Raw genomic sequence first — 20,965 nt, forward strand, 5'->3', positions numbered from 1 at the left:
TAATCTCGCTGTTTAGTGTCCGGCAATCTACACAGCAAATGTGAATGTTAGGGGTAATCTTAAATTAATCATGACTTCATTTTAGACCATCCACTGGTGTTCCAATGAAAGATTCCAAATGAGTTGTATAGCTCGGCAGTTAACTTCAGATGAAACAACAACAAAAACTGTGAAAAGGAGACATGTTTGGATGGTGCCATCTCATACTTTGGAACTACTGGAACAGATAACTAATATATAAAGAGAAGAACAGCTTTTAGAAAACTGGTTATCCACCATAAGCGATGTGTATGGAAATGCCTGTAGTAAGTTGACCTGTGCTCTGTAGGCCCATAAGTTTAAACAGAAAAGAAACTTGTAATACACACAAAAACATACGTTTCTCATCAGAAATTACGAAGTTGTGCATATTGGTGAACTATGCAAATTATTACAGCATGCTGGCATGGCTGAGCTCACAAAGTTTATGAGTACTGACTAACGCCAATAACCTCGACCGACTAGCAAGTCTGGACTGACTAAGTTAACCGACTAACAACCCTTACTAAGTTGCCCACGCCGCAAAGATATATATATATACCGTCTATGTATAGGCCTTTTATAGTTGCATTCAGCACCTATGTATTTCAGCCCCAGGACTCGGGATATGCTTCCTTCTCGTACACTTTATGCATGACATTTCCTGACTTCATAGGGTTTCGTATACTGATAGGGTAAAAATAACGATTTTCGGAAGGTTTGTTTGCTCAATGCTTGGAGGTTAATAAAAGTAGAACAATAGTATCGAGAAGACACTAAATATTTCTTTTTATTGTGCTGTTGGAAGAGGAAAAAATATAGTTTGGACTATCACTTTTAAAGGTTTAGGGCACGGGACATCTCAGTAAAAGAAAACATCCATCCCTTTCGTTTTTTCCCCAACTTATGGACACATATAGGTGTAGGAAGCTTTTCAGAAGTGGGGGTGTGCGAAACTTATTTATTGATCAGTGTCCTGGGGAAGGTGCTCTAAATGCAAAATGGTGCAATGTTTGTCAATATTACAGACGGAAGGCCTATATATATTCTAGCATGCCATCCAAAGTGGGGGGAGAAAGAGGGAGGCCCCCACCATCGAGAGTGGAGGGCGGTCGCCCCTCTGCCCCCACCCTTTTCCCTATGCCTATGGAACATGACTGCTCAATCACTGCATATACCGTTGCTGTAATAAAGGTTTTAAAGCTTGCTTTTGTTTTTGTTTTATTAATTTTTGTTTGCTCATATGTTCACAATACAAAAATAACAGGGATCAGAGGCGGATCCAATGGGAGGGGTGGGGGGTTAACCCCCCATGATTTTCGATTTTTGGTTGATTTTTCTTCAATTTTTTAGACCCTCTCCCCCATGACAGCCATTCACTGTTGGGCGGACACCTCAACCCCCCCCCCTCACCCCACCCCTTGGAGAAATCCTGCATCCGCCCTGGAGATGACATATAATGGACGTTCCAAATTGAAAAGAACGAAAAGAGTAACAGGAGCTTAACCCATTAGGCTGACAAAAAGTCGCCCATTTCCAATGGGCCTTAGAGAAAACAAATTGCAATTAATAAAACTCTAAACACACATATATTGCACAACCCCAATCAGGGACTCCGCACTGGTTTTCGTACTAGGACGTTTACAAAATATATTCCAGCCATATTTACTTTTTGCGGTAACAAATACACACACATAATTGGTCAACGTTTTGCTTTAAAATTTAGTGAACCAATCATAAGCACGTATAGCAACAAAGCATTGAATATGCAGATTTATCCCGTTCATGCGTACGCGTCACGGCCGGCCGGCCGGTGTCGTGTCTGTTGCTTATAGCAAAGATATTTCACCTTCGAAGGTGAAATATCTTGCTTATAGTATATATCATATTATACAACACCTACTTTCCGGCCATTTGATTGGTCAATTGCTCGTCGATTGCATCCAAAATCCGCTCCTTTGCACTCTATGAAATAGAACCATGTGTTATACTATTTTGATTGCACTTTTTTTTTCAATGGTAAGAGAGCAGAGAAACCTGTCTGTTCAAAACAATCTGTTGCATGAGTGCATTTTACATCCAATTATATCCAAATTTGAAGGTGTTGTATAAAACAAATAATGAATGGTTTCCATTCGTGCAAAAGTGCAAATATTTCATTCGTTGAAAGATGTAATTTGTTCCATTCAACTCGGCTGCGCCTCGTTGAATGGAACAAATTACATCTTTCAACTCATGAAACATTTTCACTATTGCACTCATAACCATTTATTATTTGTATAATAGAATACAGTAAGTATATAGCCTAATGTTACAAGTGCCTGTGCCATAGGCTAGGCTAACTATAGCCAGGGCTACTGAGTACTGAAAAGAGTGTACCGTAAGCTACTTCTACTACTAGCACTGCAGGGTATCCAGTCAAAACGTCCCCTGACCAAACGTTCCCGCCTTTTTACCTACCAAAACGCCCCCTCTTTTTACCAAAACGTCCCCGTTCTATATATATGCAGAATCAAAACGTCACCAGGGTATGTAGGCCTAGGGCAATCAGGGAAACCGGAAAGAGTTTTAGTAACAAATGTCGGGAACATTCGGAGTTAGCCTAGGATGGCTGGTTAAAAAGAATAGAATTTCAGTAACGGATGTATTGTATAAATTAATTTTGAAGTAACGTGTTAATCGGGGGGAAATGGAAAAAGGCACATAACGAATGTCGGGGACATTCGGAGTTAGGCTGGCTGGTTGGTTAAAGAGTTATAATTTTGTAGCAACGTGTCAATCAGGGAAAATGGAAAGAGTTTTAGTAATGAATGTCTGCGGTTATTCGGTTTTAGGCTGGCTGGTTAAAGAAATAGAATTCCAGTAACAGATGTATAACATTGTATAAACGGATGTATTGTATAAATTAATTTTGTAGTAACGTGTCAATCGGGGAAATGGAAAAAATCACATAACGAATGACGGGGACATTCAGAATTAGGCTGGTTGGTTAAAGAGATACAATTTCAGTAACAGGTGTATTGTTAAGTTGTAGTAATATATCTGTCAATCGTGGAAAATGAGTTTTAGTAACGAATGTCGGCGGACATTCGGGTTCAGACTGGCTGGTTAAAGAAATAGAATTTCAGTAACGGATGTATCGTATAAATTTGTTGTAACGTGTTAACCGGGGAAAATGGAAAGAGTTTCGTAACGAATGTCGGGGACATTCGGAGTTGGGCTGGCTGGTTATAAAGAGAGATAAATTTCAGTCTAGTAATGGGATTATTTCAACTTATCCTTGTCAATTTAAATTTATCCTACTCTGTGTCCATTGATAAAAGCAATCCCTAAGGGCGATTCCATGGTAACTCGCTTTACACTTTTTCCTGTTTTTTATAATGCAAGTGCTGTGGCTTGAATATGGGTTAGTGTAACTCCTCAATTTTCTGTGGTGTTATATACAACATTCATAGCTACAGTACTGATTTCGCTTAACTCCCGTTGAAAAAAAATCAACGATCGATAACAAAAGTTGAAAATCGATAATAAAAAAAAGTTGAAAATCTATAAAAAACAAATAATTTCGTTGACAAGATTTAGACTACTGCGGGCAACGAAGTTTCAACGAAATTTCCACGAAAGTTATCGCGATCAAAAACCGCAAAGGCAATTCTAGACATATCAAGGTTGTGACTTGCGTTGAATCCTTAGTGTAACTACAGCCGTTTTTAGACTATACCAGAAGTTGCCGAGGAATATTACAAACGTTGCAAAAGTTTGATTGTATATAAGACAGAGTAAGTTCTGTACTAGGTGTTTGAAAAATGATTTGGCTAGGATAATAAAAACTAGTCTTGGTCGATCGTAACAAGCACATTCTACGACTCTTAAGTTATAGGCTAGTATTAAACTAAGATAAGTTTAAGTTAACTCACCAAGGAACGCAGCGTCAGAAAATCAAGAAATAAAAAAAATATCCACAATGAAACAGTCGTAGCTGGATATCAAAGAGATCTTTATTTCCAATAAATTCCTGTGTTACTTGACGTACTACAGTACCGTTTACTACAGAACCGCACTCACTTTCAAACTTTTCTGAGAGTGCATTCCGTCCAAGAAATCTCCCCCGGCTTCAATGCACGCAAAATAATAAAACATCCTGTTATTTTCCCCTAACTCAGCTACTGTCCGCGAATGCAGATGGACTGCCCTGGTAATTAAGGTCGCAGCCTGGGTCTGGGCTACCTACAGTTTGCTGCTTACATGTGCATTCCCTACCCTGGATATCCCCACCACCAAACTTTTTGAGAGGCTTAGTCCAATCATAAACCTGGCTTTGTCAAATTCACGCCTACCATCTGTTAATTAGCATAGTATTTATCTTCGTGGGGGGTTTAGCACTGCAGAACCTTTGGCTGGCTGCCTCTAGAAGCAAAAATTATTTTACCCCTACTGTTTGTAATGGAATGGATGTTACCTGTAACTAAGTTAATTGAAAACCAAATATTCATTCATATATATATAAGTAGAACAATCCAGCAGGGATAGAAAGTTTATCTTGAATTAACCAATCAGAAGTCGTGCTATAAATAAAATTAAAAAATAGAAGTGTTTCCATGACTACTAAGAAAATAAAGCAATGGCTTGGGGCCCACGTTGGGGAGAAACCTGTGGAAAATGAATATATTTTCATTGCTTATTTGAGTATTGTATATTGGGAAGAGCTGATCAAACATTACTCGGGAGGGCTTTCAACTGGCCTGACGGCATGTAAATTTAATTTAATGAGAAGGGGGAGTTTTTATGAGGGTCCCGGTATGCGTCACATGAGAAGTAAATGTTTTGTTTTTCGGTTTTATCATCGTTTTTCAAGTGGAACAGCTCATAAAATCATATCAAATGAAAATAATATATATTTGAATATCCTTCCTTAGTTTTACTAATCAGGAATGTTTGATAAGGCATGCAATGCATCGTTCGAAAATGTAATTTTAAAGTAGAATTGAAAATGAACGACATAAAACAATATCTGTGAAGCGTGTGGAGCACAACTTTGAATATTCGTTGTGAAAGAAAACATAATGAACGATGTTTACTGCGTAAATAAATTTCGCTGAACTGGTATAGAGAAATTACGTACTGCAGCTTACGTCAGAGAAGCTCATAAATGACACAGGTGGATAGAGCGCATCAAAATTAGGTTTAGGAAATCCCTCCAACCGACAAAAGTCGATATCCCCTTCCGTTTTCGAGTTATAAGCGATTTTGTGTTTTTGCGATATGGTTTTCAGTATATTTTCATTCAATAAGGTCGTTTTTTTTCTTTTGTATTATCTTGTTCGGAAATGATCCGAATGAAAGTAATAATTGTTAAGTTTTCCACTTCTGGTATAAAATTATTCCATCAAAGTTAACCTGAGTAACATGTCTCACGCCTTTTTGAAAAATGGAAGCGTCCTCGCAGAATAGGCGCATCTTTATTTTGCTTCAAGTAACATGTTTTCGCTCGGAAACAAAGTTTCATACTTCAACTCTAATAAAAAACCAAATTTACTTCTCTTAAAAATAACTATTTTTCGTAATCTGCAAGTAAACCAAGTTTATTTTATGCTCATTCATTGCTATTTAAATGGTTAAACTGCACTCCAACTAATCTGGAAGGGTGCCTCGTGGTACATACTGTAGCTTGTACTGCAACCTTCAAGATGGCCTGGCAAAGTTAAGACTTATGTCACTGTGTTTGGGGTTCACAGTTAGAAATCGTCCCATGTCAGGTTTACTACATGTTTCTTTGAGTGTTACTACTCATGCAAGCCTGAGAATGCTTTTGTAAATATTCTTGCTTTCAAACGACTGTACCAAAGTCTAATTGATACTAATAAACGAAGTTACGCGTTTTCCGACGTTTCGCGTAACCACATATTGACCTTTTATTTCGTTTAAGAAGAATTTCAACGCATCGTTGAAAATTCCACGAAGGAAATGACTGATATAACCAATCGTTATAATTCGTTGAATTTCGATAAAAATCGTAGAATTTCGATAAAAAACAAAGAAATTCGTTTATTTTCCTTTAAACGAATTTCAACTGGAGTAAGCGAAATCAGTACTGCCTACAATGTGAAATTATCAAGAATAAGAATTCCGTTCGCCTTAATGTATGGTGCGCTTCCAAATATCGGTAACTAGCATTACGGAAAAAGGACACCTGAAAAATTGACACCGGTACAAAATGGCACCGTGCGCAAACAAAGTTTGTTTACAAAGATGTTTACATATCAGCAGTAGAAAATATGAAACAACTTCAGATGTGGTATGGAGGGGAGGGGGGGGGGAAGCCTGGTAACTCGCATTACGGTAACTCGCATTACACTTTTTCAAGTCATCGATTTTGCTCTTTATTCATCAAATTCTTTGAAGAAGATATGCTCCAAAGCCATTTTTGAAACACTTGGAAACTCTTAGAAACTGTAAAACTCTTTCCAAAACTTTTAACAACATTTTTAACAACAATTAGCAAAACCTTTATACATCCTGACAATTATATCAATAATAATCGAAGCTGATTGAACCAGAAAATTCAACTGAAGAATTGTGGATTAACAAGATTGCAATGTCCACTCTTGAATTATCAATCCAAATTTCCAATCAAGCTAATCCAAGCAAAACTGGTAGCTCTCCTCTTCCATTTTAATGTCTCAAATCATGTACTGAAAGTTAAACAGGTTCAAAGCTTATTGTGAATTACAAGAAAAGTTTCTTTGGCATGTTGATTAGTGATTGGTCCTTTGAAAATTGGTACTTAGGGTTCTAATGAAAAGCATGAAACTAATCAAATAACCCTTGTCCCTAATTCTATTAGTATAATAACATGATCAACAATAACACAATAGATGTTTCATCATGCGGTATGAGGGCATGATGGTAGGCCATTCTAGGTAACCTTGAATGGATTGTGTTTTGTATCAAATAAGAATTTTGATGCAAATTTGAATTGGCCACGACTATTAGCAATCAAAGGCGTTCCCAATGTCTTTATCATCTGGCTTTGTCGATAGAAAGTTTTGTCATCCCCGGGGTTCAGCCATTTCCAGTATTCGATCGTTCCTGTGAAAATCGGTGGCCTGCTCTATTTTGTGTAATTTGGGGATTTGAAATGCTTTGGAGTAAAGGTTGATTTTCATATTGTAGTGACATAAGACACTCATATTGGGGAAAGGGGTTTGCACATCATGATATTTGGGGAACACACATTTGACCTGGTAAACCTCACCAATCTATCCCAACTGACCAAGCCTCCGCAACCCGCCCCTCCCCCCCAGCGGCCCAATCCTCCCTTCTGCTAACTCCCCTCCGCCCCCTCTCCCCTCTGCCCACCCCCACTAACTCCGAGGTGCCCACACCCTTGGCAGCATCAGTTTTCATATCAAGACTAATTTCCATCAAGATGTTAGGCACATTATAATGGTCATGATTTACAATATTTGCCCATCCTAGAACATACTAGATTACTATGTGATAGGCTACAGACTAATATATCCTAAGCTCTCACAATTTGTCCTAAATATTGTATTCACCAATGCTGATGTTAAAATGGAGAAAGGATATGCTAACTTTACTCATTTGATGATGTCACAGTTGAATGCAACTTGGAAGGTCTGTGATTCCACAAAGGCTAGGTGATAAAATCATGAATGTCTGTTGAAACTGTCTTAAGGGTCACATGTGATGTAATGGAGGTTGCAGTGCATTCTGGGTACAGGAAGTACCTACTGTGCACACCTATTAAAAGTATATATTGTACTCTATTGTTTTGTTGATCAGTAGTAATGCAAGTGTGCTTTGTGAGATTGGAATAATATATATGGTAACTCGCATTACTGGTAACTCGCATTACAGTTTTCAATGGCTCATTATATCTATATACTAGGTACATTACTAATTCTTTCAACTATTATGATACTCTTTACTATGACTAGAAGCATAATATGAAATGGCAGGAAATTATCTGCTCCAGTGAAAAAAAAGTTAAAAACTTGGTCTCTCGGTAACTCGCAATACGCTCTCAAATCAGCTCTGTGTCGTTACAGCCATATGCCTACAAACCAAAAATGTTTGGGGGAATTGTAATTATTATTTTTATATATCACTAATGGCACTACCAATACAAATATATCAAATTTATTTAGGGTGCTTTCAAATATGGAAATCTGAGACTTTGAAATATCCATACTATTTCCTCAAATATTCCCTCAAAAATCAACATTAGTCATATTCACAATTTTGTGTAGAAGAACATGGTATAGCTGGGGAAAAAGTACATAACCCCTAAATGTGTTTATAGTATATTAGGAGCCAAAAATGGCTGCAGAAATGATTTTGAAAATTTGGGGTCATGTCCCTGTTTTCATGGAATCGCCCCTAACCTACAGTAAGCTACTTGATTCTGTTGTCAAAACAACACTTAGCCTATGCCTAGATGCCACACATGATTGGCTTTCTACATTGATTTATACTTACTTAGCCTAGGCTGGTATACTTACACATCTTTTACAATCGTATTTTCCAATATCCTTTGAATATTAAAAAATTTAATGTTTATAGGCCTACATTAAAATTTCTTATACATTTGGAGTAATGAGTGACGATTTCACCCAATGGACGTATCTGGGGAAGTTTTGACTATTAATTTTGACTACCCGGGGGACGTTTTGACTATAAGCAGGGACGTTTTGATTATAAGTAAGTTAGGCTACAGCAACAGCAGACCTAGCGTTATGTTACACAAACCTCAAAACTAATTCCTACCCTGCCTAGTAGGTTGTCCCATGTCAGCAGTAAGACATTTGCTCAGCCATAAATGCATCTAAATCTCTATCCTACCTACCTAAAGTATTTACACAGCCACCCTGCCACCACAGCTAGTACTTGGAATAACTCATATTTGTAGTGTTTGCATGTGCTGGTTCACCGTCGCTTGCCTCTGATTCCACTAAATATATACATATTTATATATACATATATATATATACATATATACATGTATGTATGTATGTATGTATGTATATATATGTATGTATGTATTCTTTCATTATATCCAACCAGCTATCCAACCAAGACTGAATACGACATCATGGTTGAAAAGATACATGCGAAGTTCCCACAGAAGAGCAAACCTGCAGCAAATATACCACTGGGTGGTGATAAGAAGGTACTGCAATTATGTTTTAATATCAATACATCCCCGCCACCCCCCCCCCATTAGGGGTGCTTGATAAAATTGTAGCCCCCCTGTCCCCGGTCAAGTCGCCAATTGATGGTTGGTATATACTGAAGACACCTCAAATTCAAGCAATTTATTATGTGGGTGCAGCTAGTCTTAGTTATTGGATCAAAGTATGTATGCTGTTAGCTAACTTAGCTTGAAAGTTTGTATAATAAATGTTCATATCCAAAAAGCATTAATTTAAATGGGTAAATATAATGAACAGCAGTGTAATTTCAGGTTCTAGCTAGGGTATGCCAACTGGGTGAAATTAAAATTTTGCCTCAGCATCTAATTAAGGCACCCGGTTTGAAATGTCAGTACACCCAATTACAGCGTCCGAAAAACACGGGGGCAGAGTGCGATTCCGCACCCGAAAGGTCCAAAAGAGCACCCAAAATTGAGAAGTGCAAAATTTCAGTGATATATTGAGCACAATCACCCTCGTAAATAACTGCAGTAAAGAGTATGAAATAGACTTGCCCCCAAAATTTGAAAAATAAATAATTTCGCCCAAATTTCCTGCCAAAATTTTCTGTCTCAGATTGTCTTATTATTCTTTCAAAGCAAATTATAGGGACGATGAATTTGCTTTGAAAGAATAATAAGACAATCTGAGACAGAAAATTTTGGCCGGAAATTTGGGCGAAATTGCGCCACAAACCAAATGCACATGAACAAGCCTCGCCGTCGCTTCCCAGCACTGCCGCAACGCGACTCGCGAGTATTGCAGTCATCAATATTAAGTACGTACCGACAACACGTTAGCCCTGTACAGTAGGCCTATATATCGCACAGGCACACTCAGCCTCGAGATTGCCCAGTGCAGGCTGTACAGTACACTGTACACTACAAGTACAACAACTTGATTGTCCACTCATGTCAAGAGCGCGGAGTGCTACGAACAAACCACGGTTGGCAAACATGTGTTGGTCACAGTTGGTCACACGTGTGACCAACTTGTATTTCGTATGGGTGAACTCAGAAATAAATGAGGTTTTGATATTGCAAACATCCGTGTAGTGCACGAAAGCGAACGCATGATGGCACATAAATAAATACAATCCTGGAAAGGAATAAATAACTGGTCCGAATACCAATGAATAACGAGGTGGCATTTTATTCTGCAAAACTTTATTTTAAAAATTTTATTTTGCAAATGAGTGTGAGGCGCCTCAGTTACTGCGCAGTAACTGAAGTTTGGCTACCCAAATCCTGATCGTTGGCCCTGTTTAATAAATTAACATCGGATTCTGCAAAATGGATCAGTTTCTAGTCCAAGTGTCCACCATGATAGGGGACACGAGTGGATCCATAGTCATGTGTCATAGTCATGTGTCAAAATTTCAAGTTTTACATGAAAAAACGTATTTGCAGGCATTGCTATACACAAATAGTGTGTGCATTGTTCATAGGAAACTCATTGCTGTTGTTGGTAATGCATTTGGGGCCATTTATCAATGAAAAAGGAAATCGCCCCTGTAGCACCCGAAATGGATTTGAGGGGGCCAATTTTTTTTGGAAAGTAGTACCCGAAATTGAAAAAAAAATGTTTCGGACCCTGCCCAATTTACATATTTACCTCATTAGGTAACTTATACACACTAAGCAATGTTCACAACAATGTACCACTACCAAACAGTAATACAGCTTTCCAACGAACAAGAGTGACATGTTACCAAGGAGTACCGAATGACATGAATGCACTCGATTCGGTAGACATGTCAGATGTTTATGTCATCTATCTAACACCTAGTTCGAAACTTTTCATGGCTAGAACCCTGCCAGGTATTGGGGTACATAGGATATATATATATATATATATATATTGATCATTATTAATTTATTTCTTAAAATATCAAAAATATAATCAATATTAATCCACTTTGTGAGGATCAGTCTGAGAAATTATTAAATTAACAATTTGCCATATTGGTTCATATTGCCATAGTTCTGACATGTGACAGTATAACAAGATTAACTGCCCATTTATTCATGGCTATCATGCCCATGAGAAAATGGATCATTTCATCCAAACCCAAACCAACGTTGGATGAAATCCAGGTCAAATACCCCTGGTTATTTGACGAGGACCAAGTAGTTCAAATTTCTTGCTTGGCGGCTAAAGGGTTCTAAGCATCTTTTCTGTCAAGAAGCATCCAACTCCTATTCATTTGTGTCTTGCGACATGAATTTAATTTTTTATATTTGATATTAATTATCAATCTCAAGCTTCTCAGGGTCATTTGATATCTATACATGTATTAACTGCTGTATTTGCCAAGGCAGTAGCAATTAATTCACACTACGCTATAACATTCACCAGTTCATGTGTTTCAAACGATCAGAATGAAAATAGATCTTCAAACAAATATCGCTTATTTGCCAAATAAGAGGCTCTCATCCCGTCTTTGTTTTCTCCAACTCTCACGGGAGCTATTTCACTGCTGGTTTCGATTTCCTGCATGATTTTGTTTGTGGGGGGGGGGGGGAGGCTAATTTTCGGTAGTAGACTTCGAAGCGTCAGCTCTGCCAATTTTTCAAAAATGATAACCCAAATGGAACCATTTTGGTTCACCATTTTTACAATGGTGAATTTTGTGAATTATTTTGTGTGTGCATGTCATTAGCGCAATGAAGTGGACGTTTTTGAGATTTGGCTTCTGCGACTGCACACCCCCTACCCCCCGCCACCACCACCAATCATGCCGTGATAATGTAAAACTGTTCGCATAACTTTGTTATTGTTCCTTTCTCTTCAGATGTCAGAGGAGATGAGGAGAATAAAAGATGATGTGCTCCCGCTGCAGAAGCGTCTGGCGAATGGACAAGACAAATAGCCACTGCCCTGATAAGGAGCGGACAAGGGAAGAGGTATCCTCACAGATTTTTTTAAGAGGTTGTTTCTGCCATACCTCTCTTCCGGGCAGAGAAAGACCAAGCAGGTACCAATATTCATTTCATAATGATATATAACAGCCCTTTAAAATCCAATAAAATGTGGATGCCTACTGGATGTCCCTTGCACTATTGGTGGAAAAAATGCTAGAATCCTGTCGAACTAGAATGTATAAGAGAGACATACAGGTAGGTATTGGGGTGCCAATAATAACAGGTGAAGAAAAACATGTTGATTAGAGAGGCAATTTCCTATTTTTTGTCTCAAATATCCAAGCCAGGTAAGTTGTGGGTATTTTCAATGTGTCTTATCTCTAACACGACCGGGTTTCCGCCATAACATTGAAGGGGTGGGGTTAGGGGTGTTTAATTCTAGCTCATGTTGCCGACGGCAGTAATGTTGCGATCTTGCAGCGGTTGCCAAACTGACGCGAGATCAATGTTTACACTTGTTTACCAGGAGCTCAGTGAGTGTGTGCAGTCCCATCTCGTCTCAGGCCTGTAAAAAGACGGCAAAACGGGAAGCTCATTGCCGGAAAATCTTGATAACTCGCGGGAAATCTCACTTTAACCCTACTTAAATACTACGGTAGGCTATACATGTGCTGCGAATTTTCCTAGGTACCTTGCCAAACAACTGCGAGCTCTTCCCCTGTCTAACACCTGTTGGTTAACATTTTTGGCACGTATCCAAGGAACGTTTTATGGAGTACACGGCCACCATACACGCATATCACGATATCAAGGGCCCCTATAGCTATGGCCATCTTTATTATGAAAGTAAACATTGTAATAACTTATGTTTTAGGCCACTTGGCATGATTAACTCAATGCTAAATATTGTTTCCATGTTCTTGTAGAAAACGTCAACTTCGCAAAATACAATTAGTTGTGTTTTTGTAGTTACGTGAGATCCGTAACCAGACCTGTCAACCTGCGTGACCCCAAAATAGGGAGAATAACATTTTTCAGGGCCAAAAAATAGGGAGAACAAAGGGAAAATAGGGAGGTTGGCAATTTTTCAACTGAAATGATATAATTACTTCTAAATAAATATAGTCTACTTATGCAATACAGTGAGAGAATCATCCAATCAGTGTTACTTGTTGTAGTTTACAGCAGCTCGCTTCGCTTTCTACAGGGTTTCGTTAGTAGGCTTCCATTTGAAACAGGGAACAGTGGACTCTGGGTCCTGTGACTTCATGGCTAGTATGCTAGATAGACCCATCAAGCTTGAGACTTGACCGACTGTCTGTCTTGTTCTCGCGAACTACACTGAACAGCCTTTCCTGTTCAGCGTTACTGTGGGGAAATTACTAAGCATAGGACTAATTGTTGGCTATTTTCAGAAATGTCGCAAGTGTAGAGCATAAAAAACGGGAGATTAGAATATGAAACCGGGAGGCCGGGAGATTCGGGTAAAAACCGGGAGTCTCCCGGTTAGACCGGGAGAGTTGACAGATATGCGTAACCGACAAGGTGGTTAGGCTATTTGCTATGAACTTAACTATGGTAGGATATTATTTGTTCCGTATTTTTGGAAATTCTAAAAAATACTTTCTTTTTTCCCCCGCATAACACCAGATGTGGTCTTACGGTTTATTCATAAATGGGTGTACTAGAGCCTTGTTTACATGACATTAGTTGCATTTAGCACAATATGCCAGTTTCGCGTGAATTTTTCAAAAGTGTTTGGCTCGATCTTTCGTAAAATTTGTAAGGTGTACCAACTTATTTTTCGTAAACAATTTGTAATTTCTCTACTGATTTTCAGAGTTTATATCTCCATACAGTCAAGTGACTACGTTGTGTATTGGTATAAACTTATCGCGAATGCAAGAAAACGATGCGGGGATTTCCAGCAGACAAATGTTTTTTTTGCGGTATTACTGAGTCAGTTGAAGGGAATCCCGCACCTTAGAGGGAACACTGAACTGAAGTCAAATTCATACGACAGAAAACGTTTACTTACTAACATACAATATAAACTAAAAAAAATGTGGAATGGCAATCTTGTTTAAAACAACCTTCCCGCGCTGTGCCGTGGGTGTCAGTGTGATATTGACATTGTCCTTGTGAGTGGTTTGGGTACACATCATTACTCGTTACTCAAGAACTGACAGACTAAAACAGTTTGTTTTAAAAATTATATTTATTAGCTTTTTAAGTTCAAATTAGCACTGGTCTTCAACGATCGCAAGTTGTTTTAAAGCGCCAAAAAGGTGCACCAAATGGCGCCAATTGCATCCTCATGTTTCAGAAATCTGTAGCTTGTGAGGGGGGAACATTCCCCCTCTGACACCCCTGCGCCGCGATGGCTGCTTAGCAGCCACATGGTTCGCGGGAAATGATACCTTCCTTGCCGGAGAAAAACATTTTTTACAGCCCTGCCCGTCTGACCCAAAAATAATAACAATTGTGTGGTAGAGAAGAAGGACTTATTCAGGAATTAGGTTTGTGTTCCTTGTTGAAGTGAGCGTATTCCATAAGCTGTTAAGCACCAATCAATCCTGATTAATATAACTTCTCTGCCAAACCACTCAACTGTATCTTATTCATACAGCGATATTTTCGGAAGCAATAGTAGCAGTGTTTTCTCTCCTCAGCTGTCAAATAAACTCACTGGGCTCCTTAAATTGTTAAAAGAAGTACTTAGTAATTTTTTTTCTTCTACAGAAGCAACTTTGGAGGCTCAGGGGCGTCGGAAGCTATTTGGGATTGGTACGGCAGATCAGAGTGTGGCCATCTATCATAATTATCGGAGGGACGTTTGGTAGGTCAAACTATGCTACGCGCCACCATGATTGGCGCGTATCGTAATGGGGAAAATTTTGAAAAAAATGCCTCCCAAATTGCAGGAAATGGCACTTCCCGAGCTTGAAAACAAGACCATGCCAGAGTAGTCCGATTAATCTTCTGAAACACATTTTTGAAGTATGTTTCATTTTGGTTCTTTATTTTTTGCCATTTTTTTTTTTAAGTCCTACTTTTCTTTTTTTCTTTTTTTTTTGCGCCGTGAATATTGGTCCGGCATTCGCCGAACCTGCCGTACCGGCTCCGACGCCCCTGAGGCTGCATTACTTTCCATCCCTGTGCTATTTCAAGAGCTGATCACTGACATCTTCTTTCCAGTTGACAAAACGGTGAGTGTTTTCGATTTATCAGTACTTCTCTTATACCATATAGTACCTGTACTTTTGGTGAATAGTGCAACAGTTGACTAGGAGCGACTGCACAGAAGCGTTTTTAGCATTAACAACATCACTATCAGTACCAATATCAAATTTTAAGCGCACAGAAACGTACAGTTGGTAGAATTCACTAACAGTGGTGTTAGCATATTACCTAAAGGCCGCACTGAAACTAACATTATTGGTGATGTTTTATCAACTCACTAACAGCAATCGGGCACCAATAGTGGCTTTTATTGCACTTAATCTCGTGTTCTCGCATTTGTTTTCATCAACATAAGCATAAACATGTGGCGGGTTGCTATTGTCGTAGATTTTGCAGATGACGGCATGAGAAGACAAAGATGTACAGTAGGCCTAATCCTTTAGAAGAACAAAGTAAAGTAACTTTATCAGAAAATATTGGTTCTCAAACGCAGTGTTCGAGGATCTTTTCTACATTCTACATTCATTGAAAGAAAAGGTTGGTTAGTTGCAGGCTACTCCTACAGCGTTCACTTTGGTTGTTATGCTTTGATAAAGTTTGACTGGCTTTCTGCATTGTTTCATAGCTGTGTTTGGCTGACAACATCTTATTGTGTTTGATGAAACTACTCCGTATTATACTTTTATTCCTTCAATAAATTATGGAGGTGCAGTGAAAATTAAAGTAACACTGTTTTACCTGTGCTGCATCAGGATAGCGTAAAAAGAACAGCTTTTCTTGGAGGTCAAGAGAAATGGGAGAGTCGAACACAACACATTGCACATCATCAGAAGGGTGGTGCGGGGGACTGAATATTGATAATATGCGCATCTTTGTTAACGCAGACCTGCACTACAATATATGCTCCTGCCAATATTTATTAGCGAAACATTTTCAGTACTCGCTGTGTTTCCCACAGATGGATCCCTCATTACTTAACATCTATAGGCAGTGGCGGCGCTATGGGGGGCATTTTCTTCTTGGCCCCCGGTTGCGAATTTTTTTTCCAAACAGGTTTGCAATTGCGTGTAAATAGGCGCTCATGATTGGTCGGAAAGGTTACGTCATCACGATAGAAACCTTTACTTCCAGGTAACCAAAGTGTCTGCATCCATTCGTTGCAACGAAGATATAGCCGTTCAAAATTACCCGAAGCTTTTCGTTGTAGATGTGTTTGGAATTGGTTTAGACATATTGAGCACATTAGTATTGTATGATCATCTACTTTGATCGAAGTTTCCTGTGAAGGCATTAGTCGATAACAACGCACAGTAAAATGTTCGTACAGGGTACATCACACATGCGCTGTAGGCCTATATGTATTATAACTGTGTACACAGTGCAGTGACGGAAAAATATCATACTGTAGCATGTTGGACTCATAATTGACGCACTTAAGGATTTGATCAAAGATGTATATCAAGGAAAAATCCAAGTCACTCAACTCTATGTGTTTTCATATGTGTAGTTCCTCAGAAATGTTATGATCTCAAAATATTTAAGGTTCTGTACTTATACACAGTACAATTTGACCACAAAATGTCTGCCGTGTCAAGTTCTTCCATACATATCCCTAAATTGACACATTCGTCGATTAGCTAACCGTGTAGTCCAAGCCTTAGTATACATCCATTGACTTTAGATGCTGTTTGCTATGCTCTGAGCCTCTAAGCGCAGACAGGTCAGGTCCCAGAGAGTCGTCTTATCATATTGAGGTAATGTTGGTTATTTTTAGGATGTAAGATTTCCAAATGCCCAAAAAACGTGCAAAACTGGGGGGGGGGGGGGTGTTTAAAGCTTAAAAAATACCACAATTTGATCAGCAAATAGCTGAAATGGATTCAAACTCATAAATAGTGTAATTCTGCTTGACTGCAAAAAGTTTAAGTGGCTTGCTGTATCGTTGCTAGTAATAATTGAAGGTGCGTCAATTACGGGGTGCGTCAATTATGAAGCCTTGATTATACACCTGACTAAACTGTTTGCATATTCATTCAAGACTCGTGAAGTTGATTTTACTGTAGGCCTACCCATTCCACGAAACGAATTCCGATTGCAGTAGAACGGCTCACAAATCTTGAATAACGTAAACACGAACCCAATAGAATGTAGCGTATGTATCATAAGTAAGGTCAACATGTGATTCAAGCATTAAAAGTAAAGTTAGGGCGTTTGATTGGAACCCCGTAAATATACTTAATTAAGTATCAGTGTGTAACTCAGTGCATGTCTTCGAAATTCGAAGCTATGCCATTATTGATGCTGACGTCGCGAGCAATCTGATTGGCGGAAAACTGTAATTGCAAACCTGTTTGGGCAAAAAAATTCGCCCCCGGTTGCCCCCCAGATTGTCAAAAAATTATCACGTGCTGGTCATAAAATGGGTATTTTTGCACCCCAAAATATTTTGGGTTGCCACTCGTTTGCCACCCCCAATTTTTATGGCTGGGGCCACCACTGTCTATGCATGTAATTCTCTGATACAGGGTCAATACTGTCAAGAAATCTTAAATGCTTAAATTATACCTGAAATATTTTCTGCCTCATCCCAAGTGGGCCACTGGGTTATCCAAAATGTACCTAAAAATGAGATCTGGATGATGATGAACATTTTGGGTTATCCATATTAACATCATTCTTTGGCAATATCACAGGTTACCAATTGTGTTATACATATATTTTTCTACAGACCGTCAATCCCAGTCATGTCTACATTAAGATGCAGCCACACCCTACAAAACTGAATAATATACTCTTGTGGTAGATGGGATCGATGTTGCCCGTTCAAATACATCACTTGGAGCAGCCACTCTATGGGTCGAATCCTTTTACATTTTCAATCTGAGCTATTCGACATATGTGAGCAACTCGCTAATATTTCTTCAGCGGATAATCTTGATGATAGATGATCAACTCCCTGTTGCAAGGACAACAAGGATGCAAGTGAACAAACTAAATGCATGTTAAAGTGTTATACTTGACATGTTGAGCATAGCTACAAGAATCTGTGTTTGGCTACCAGGCAAGCTTTGGGGGTGATGTCCATTACAGAGACATCACATACTAGGCAAATGGCATAGTGAGGTAGGGTGGTCAGTTCCTTTCCTCCCCATTGATAACACCAGGTCCTCAAAAAACTCCTCATTCACTAGTGGAAAAAGCCAGGAAATGTAGAACTCGTCAATTTGTATTGATTTGTACATTTCAATTTTTTTTCAATTGTTGCATTAAAACCTCCTACTTTGTGTGATAACACCATTTGTCCCTTACGCAATTTTATAATATTTTTTAATATGGCCAGTATTTGTTGCATGTTCAATGCACCATTGTGATGTTTTGTGGTGCCCATCCATCATGGTCATATTGTCAAATTGGAAGGCTGAAAGGTAATAGGTCATGGAAAATACTAATTTTGTCATGGAAAATAATTTAATGATTGTAATTCCGTTATAAGATTTCTGTACAATATTCTGTACCTTGCTTGTTAATCTAACATGTTCAATTGACACGGGGTTCTATAGAAGTGTAGTTGTCACAACTCCTACTAAATGATTAGCTGTATATTTGAGCGAATGAGTCTTTGCCCTAAAATTGGTTTGGCCCTTACTCTTTTTTGGGCGACAAATTTTTTCGGCCCTCATTTTTTGGGGCCAAAACTTTCTTTGACCCTAAAAATTAATTGGTTTGGCCCTTACTCATTTGTGGGCCTATAGTTTTGTTGGCCCTAAAATTATGTGGGCCCTACAAAAATTTGGGCCCTAAAATTTGTGAAACCTTCAAATTTGTTGGGCTTAGAGGTATGAGCTCCTGCACCATTGGTGCTCTAGTTTACCTAAATTTTATGTATTTTTTATATTTTTTTTAGAGACTCCTGCAAGCAGGAACTCGCGAAGAAGCCACAATTGGCTTATCAAAGCCGCAAGCTGACGAGGTCAGTCTCCCAGATGCATATTTAACTTCCATGATTATGAATTGTCAATTGTCTACAGTACAACTCCGTAACTGGATGACATACATTAATCTTGGAGTGGAATCGAGCCAGGGACCTTATATATATTGAGATTAGATATTATGTCCGCCACTCAAATATTGAGCCACCATCCCCCCCCCCCCCACCATGATCGCTGCCCAATGTGTGTTTAAGCAACGGTCAAGGTTCCACGAATAAGTTTCTTGCCAAAAAATGGTATCATCTATGTTTCAAACAAATCTATCAATATGCCTAAACTTGCCAAAATCTTCACAGTCTTGTAAATGGTGCGATATATACTAGTCCACAATAGCAGGCGTTTTGCACACAGTTCATTTCGCATTCATTCAGGCTTTCAAACAAGATTTATGCAATGTACTGTAACACTATGATCTGCTGTTGTTGTGTCATGTCTCTTTTATTTATAAACTATTTCTTAAAGAGAATTGATACTGTGCTATACAGATGGGCTATGGTATGCATGTGTATGATTATATTCAGTATTGTATTCTTTGAAATTCTTGTATTAGAGCTTACACTGAGGACCAGGTTTAAGTGCTATACACAGAGGCTATGGTCATGCATGTGTAGGATATATTCTTTGGAATGTTTTCACCTTGTATTAGAGCTTTTAATGAGGACCAGTTTTAAGTCATTACACATGCTACTACATTATATATGTTGTTATTGATTAGAGAGTAAATTTTATGATACCTAATGTTGTAGTATTTGTTACCATATGTTGTAGTTAGTATTTGTTACCATATGTTGTAGTTAGTATTTGTTACCATATGTTGTAGTTATTAGTATTTGTTACCATGTGTTGTAGTTATTAGTATTTGTAATAAAGGTTACTTCAGAAATTGATTCATTGGTGCTTCTTCTTTTATCCATTTATTGAATTGAATGAGTTTCATGCCAGAATCATTTGTAGACCATAGACTGACTAGTACAGTAGTTAGTCCACCAGCTTAGTCGGTTGTTTTACTGACAAGGATATACCTTAAGCGGTTATCACTGACTAGAGGCCTACCTTAGTCAGGGATCACTGACTAGAGGAAGCATCTTAAATTAGTCGGTAGAGGCACCACGCTGACTAGCGCTATGTTAGTCAAACTCTAGTCGATGAATGACCGACTAATTTATGTTCTAGTTCGTTAATTAGTTGGTGGTCACAAACTAGTCAGGGGAATACCGACTAGTTTGACTGACTAATGTGATCAGTCGGTGAAGTATTTTACATTAGTAAGTTTCATTAGTCCAGCCGGATTGACTAGGGATAAACTAGTCGGTAATGATGGACTAGCAGTTGCTTAGTCAGTAGAGGCACCATCCTGACTAATTTAATATTAGTCGGTATGACCAATTTAGGTTTTCAGTGTTTTACTTTCTTTTTACCCTATATATTCATATTTTGTGTACCTTGTGTATTTTTACATTTATACTATATTTTTGGTTTGAAATAAAACAAAAAGTACAAAAGAGAAGTTTGAGGCATTGTATTTCAGTTGCTGTAGTTTTCTGGGGCATTATATCCAGAAACAGTCCTCTTTTTGATTCCTTGCTTAAGGCTGAAGACATTAATGCGATGGTGATTGTGTGGGTTTGTATGTGTGTGTGTATGTGACACTTTCTTGTAAACACGATATCTCAATAATTGAAGCTTGTTTTACACT

General features: G+C 38.5%; 1 long non-coding RNA gene across 2 annotated transcripts in view; it reads left to right on the forward strand.

The window, feature by feature from the left end:
- The window catches only part of LOC139962638 (uncharacterized), a 28,640-nt gene extending 7,891 nt beyond the window's left edge, over positions 1-20,749 (forward strand). Inside the window, exons 3-6 of one of the 2 annotated variants that reach the window (XR_011791284.1) lie at positions 9,106-9,211; positions 12,028-12,210; positions 14,840-15,306; positions 18,009-20,749. This is a non-coding gene — a long non-coding RNA (uncharacterized lncRNA). The remainder of the gene's footprint in view (positions 1-9,105; positions 9,212-12,027; positions 12,211-14,839; positions 15,307-18,008) is intronic. The other variant, XR_011791285.1, reaches the window with a different exon arrangement.
- The last annotated feature ends 216 nt before the right edge of the window (positions 20,750-20,965 follow it).

The sequence above is a fragment of the Apostichopus japonicus genome, chromosome 21 (genome assembly GCF_037975245.1).
Source record: "Apostichopus japonicus isolate 1M-3 chromosome 21, ASM3797524v1, whole genome shotgun sequence".
Classification (NCBI taxonomy): domain Eukaryota; kingdom Metazoa; phylum Echinodermata; class Holothuroidea; order Aspidochirotida; family Stichopodidae; genus Apostichopus; species Apostichopus japonicus.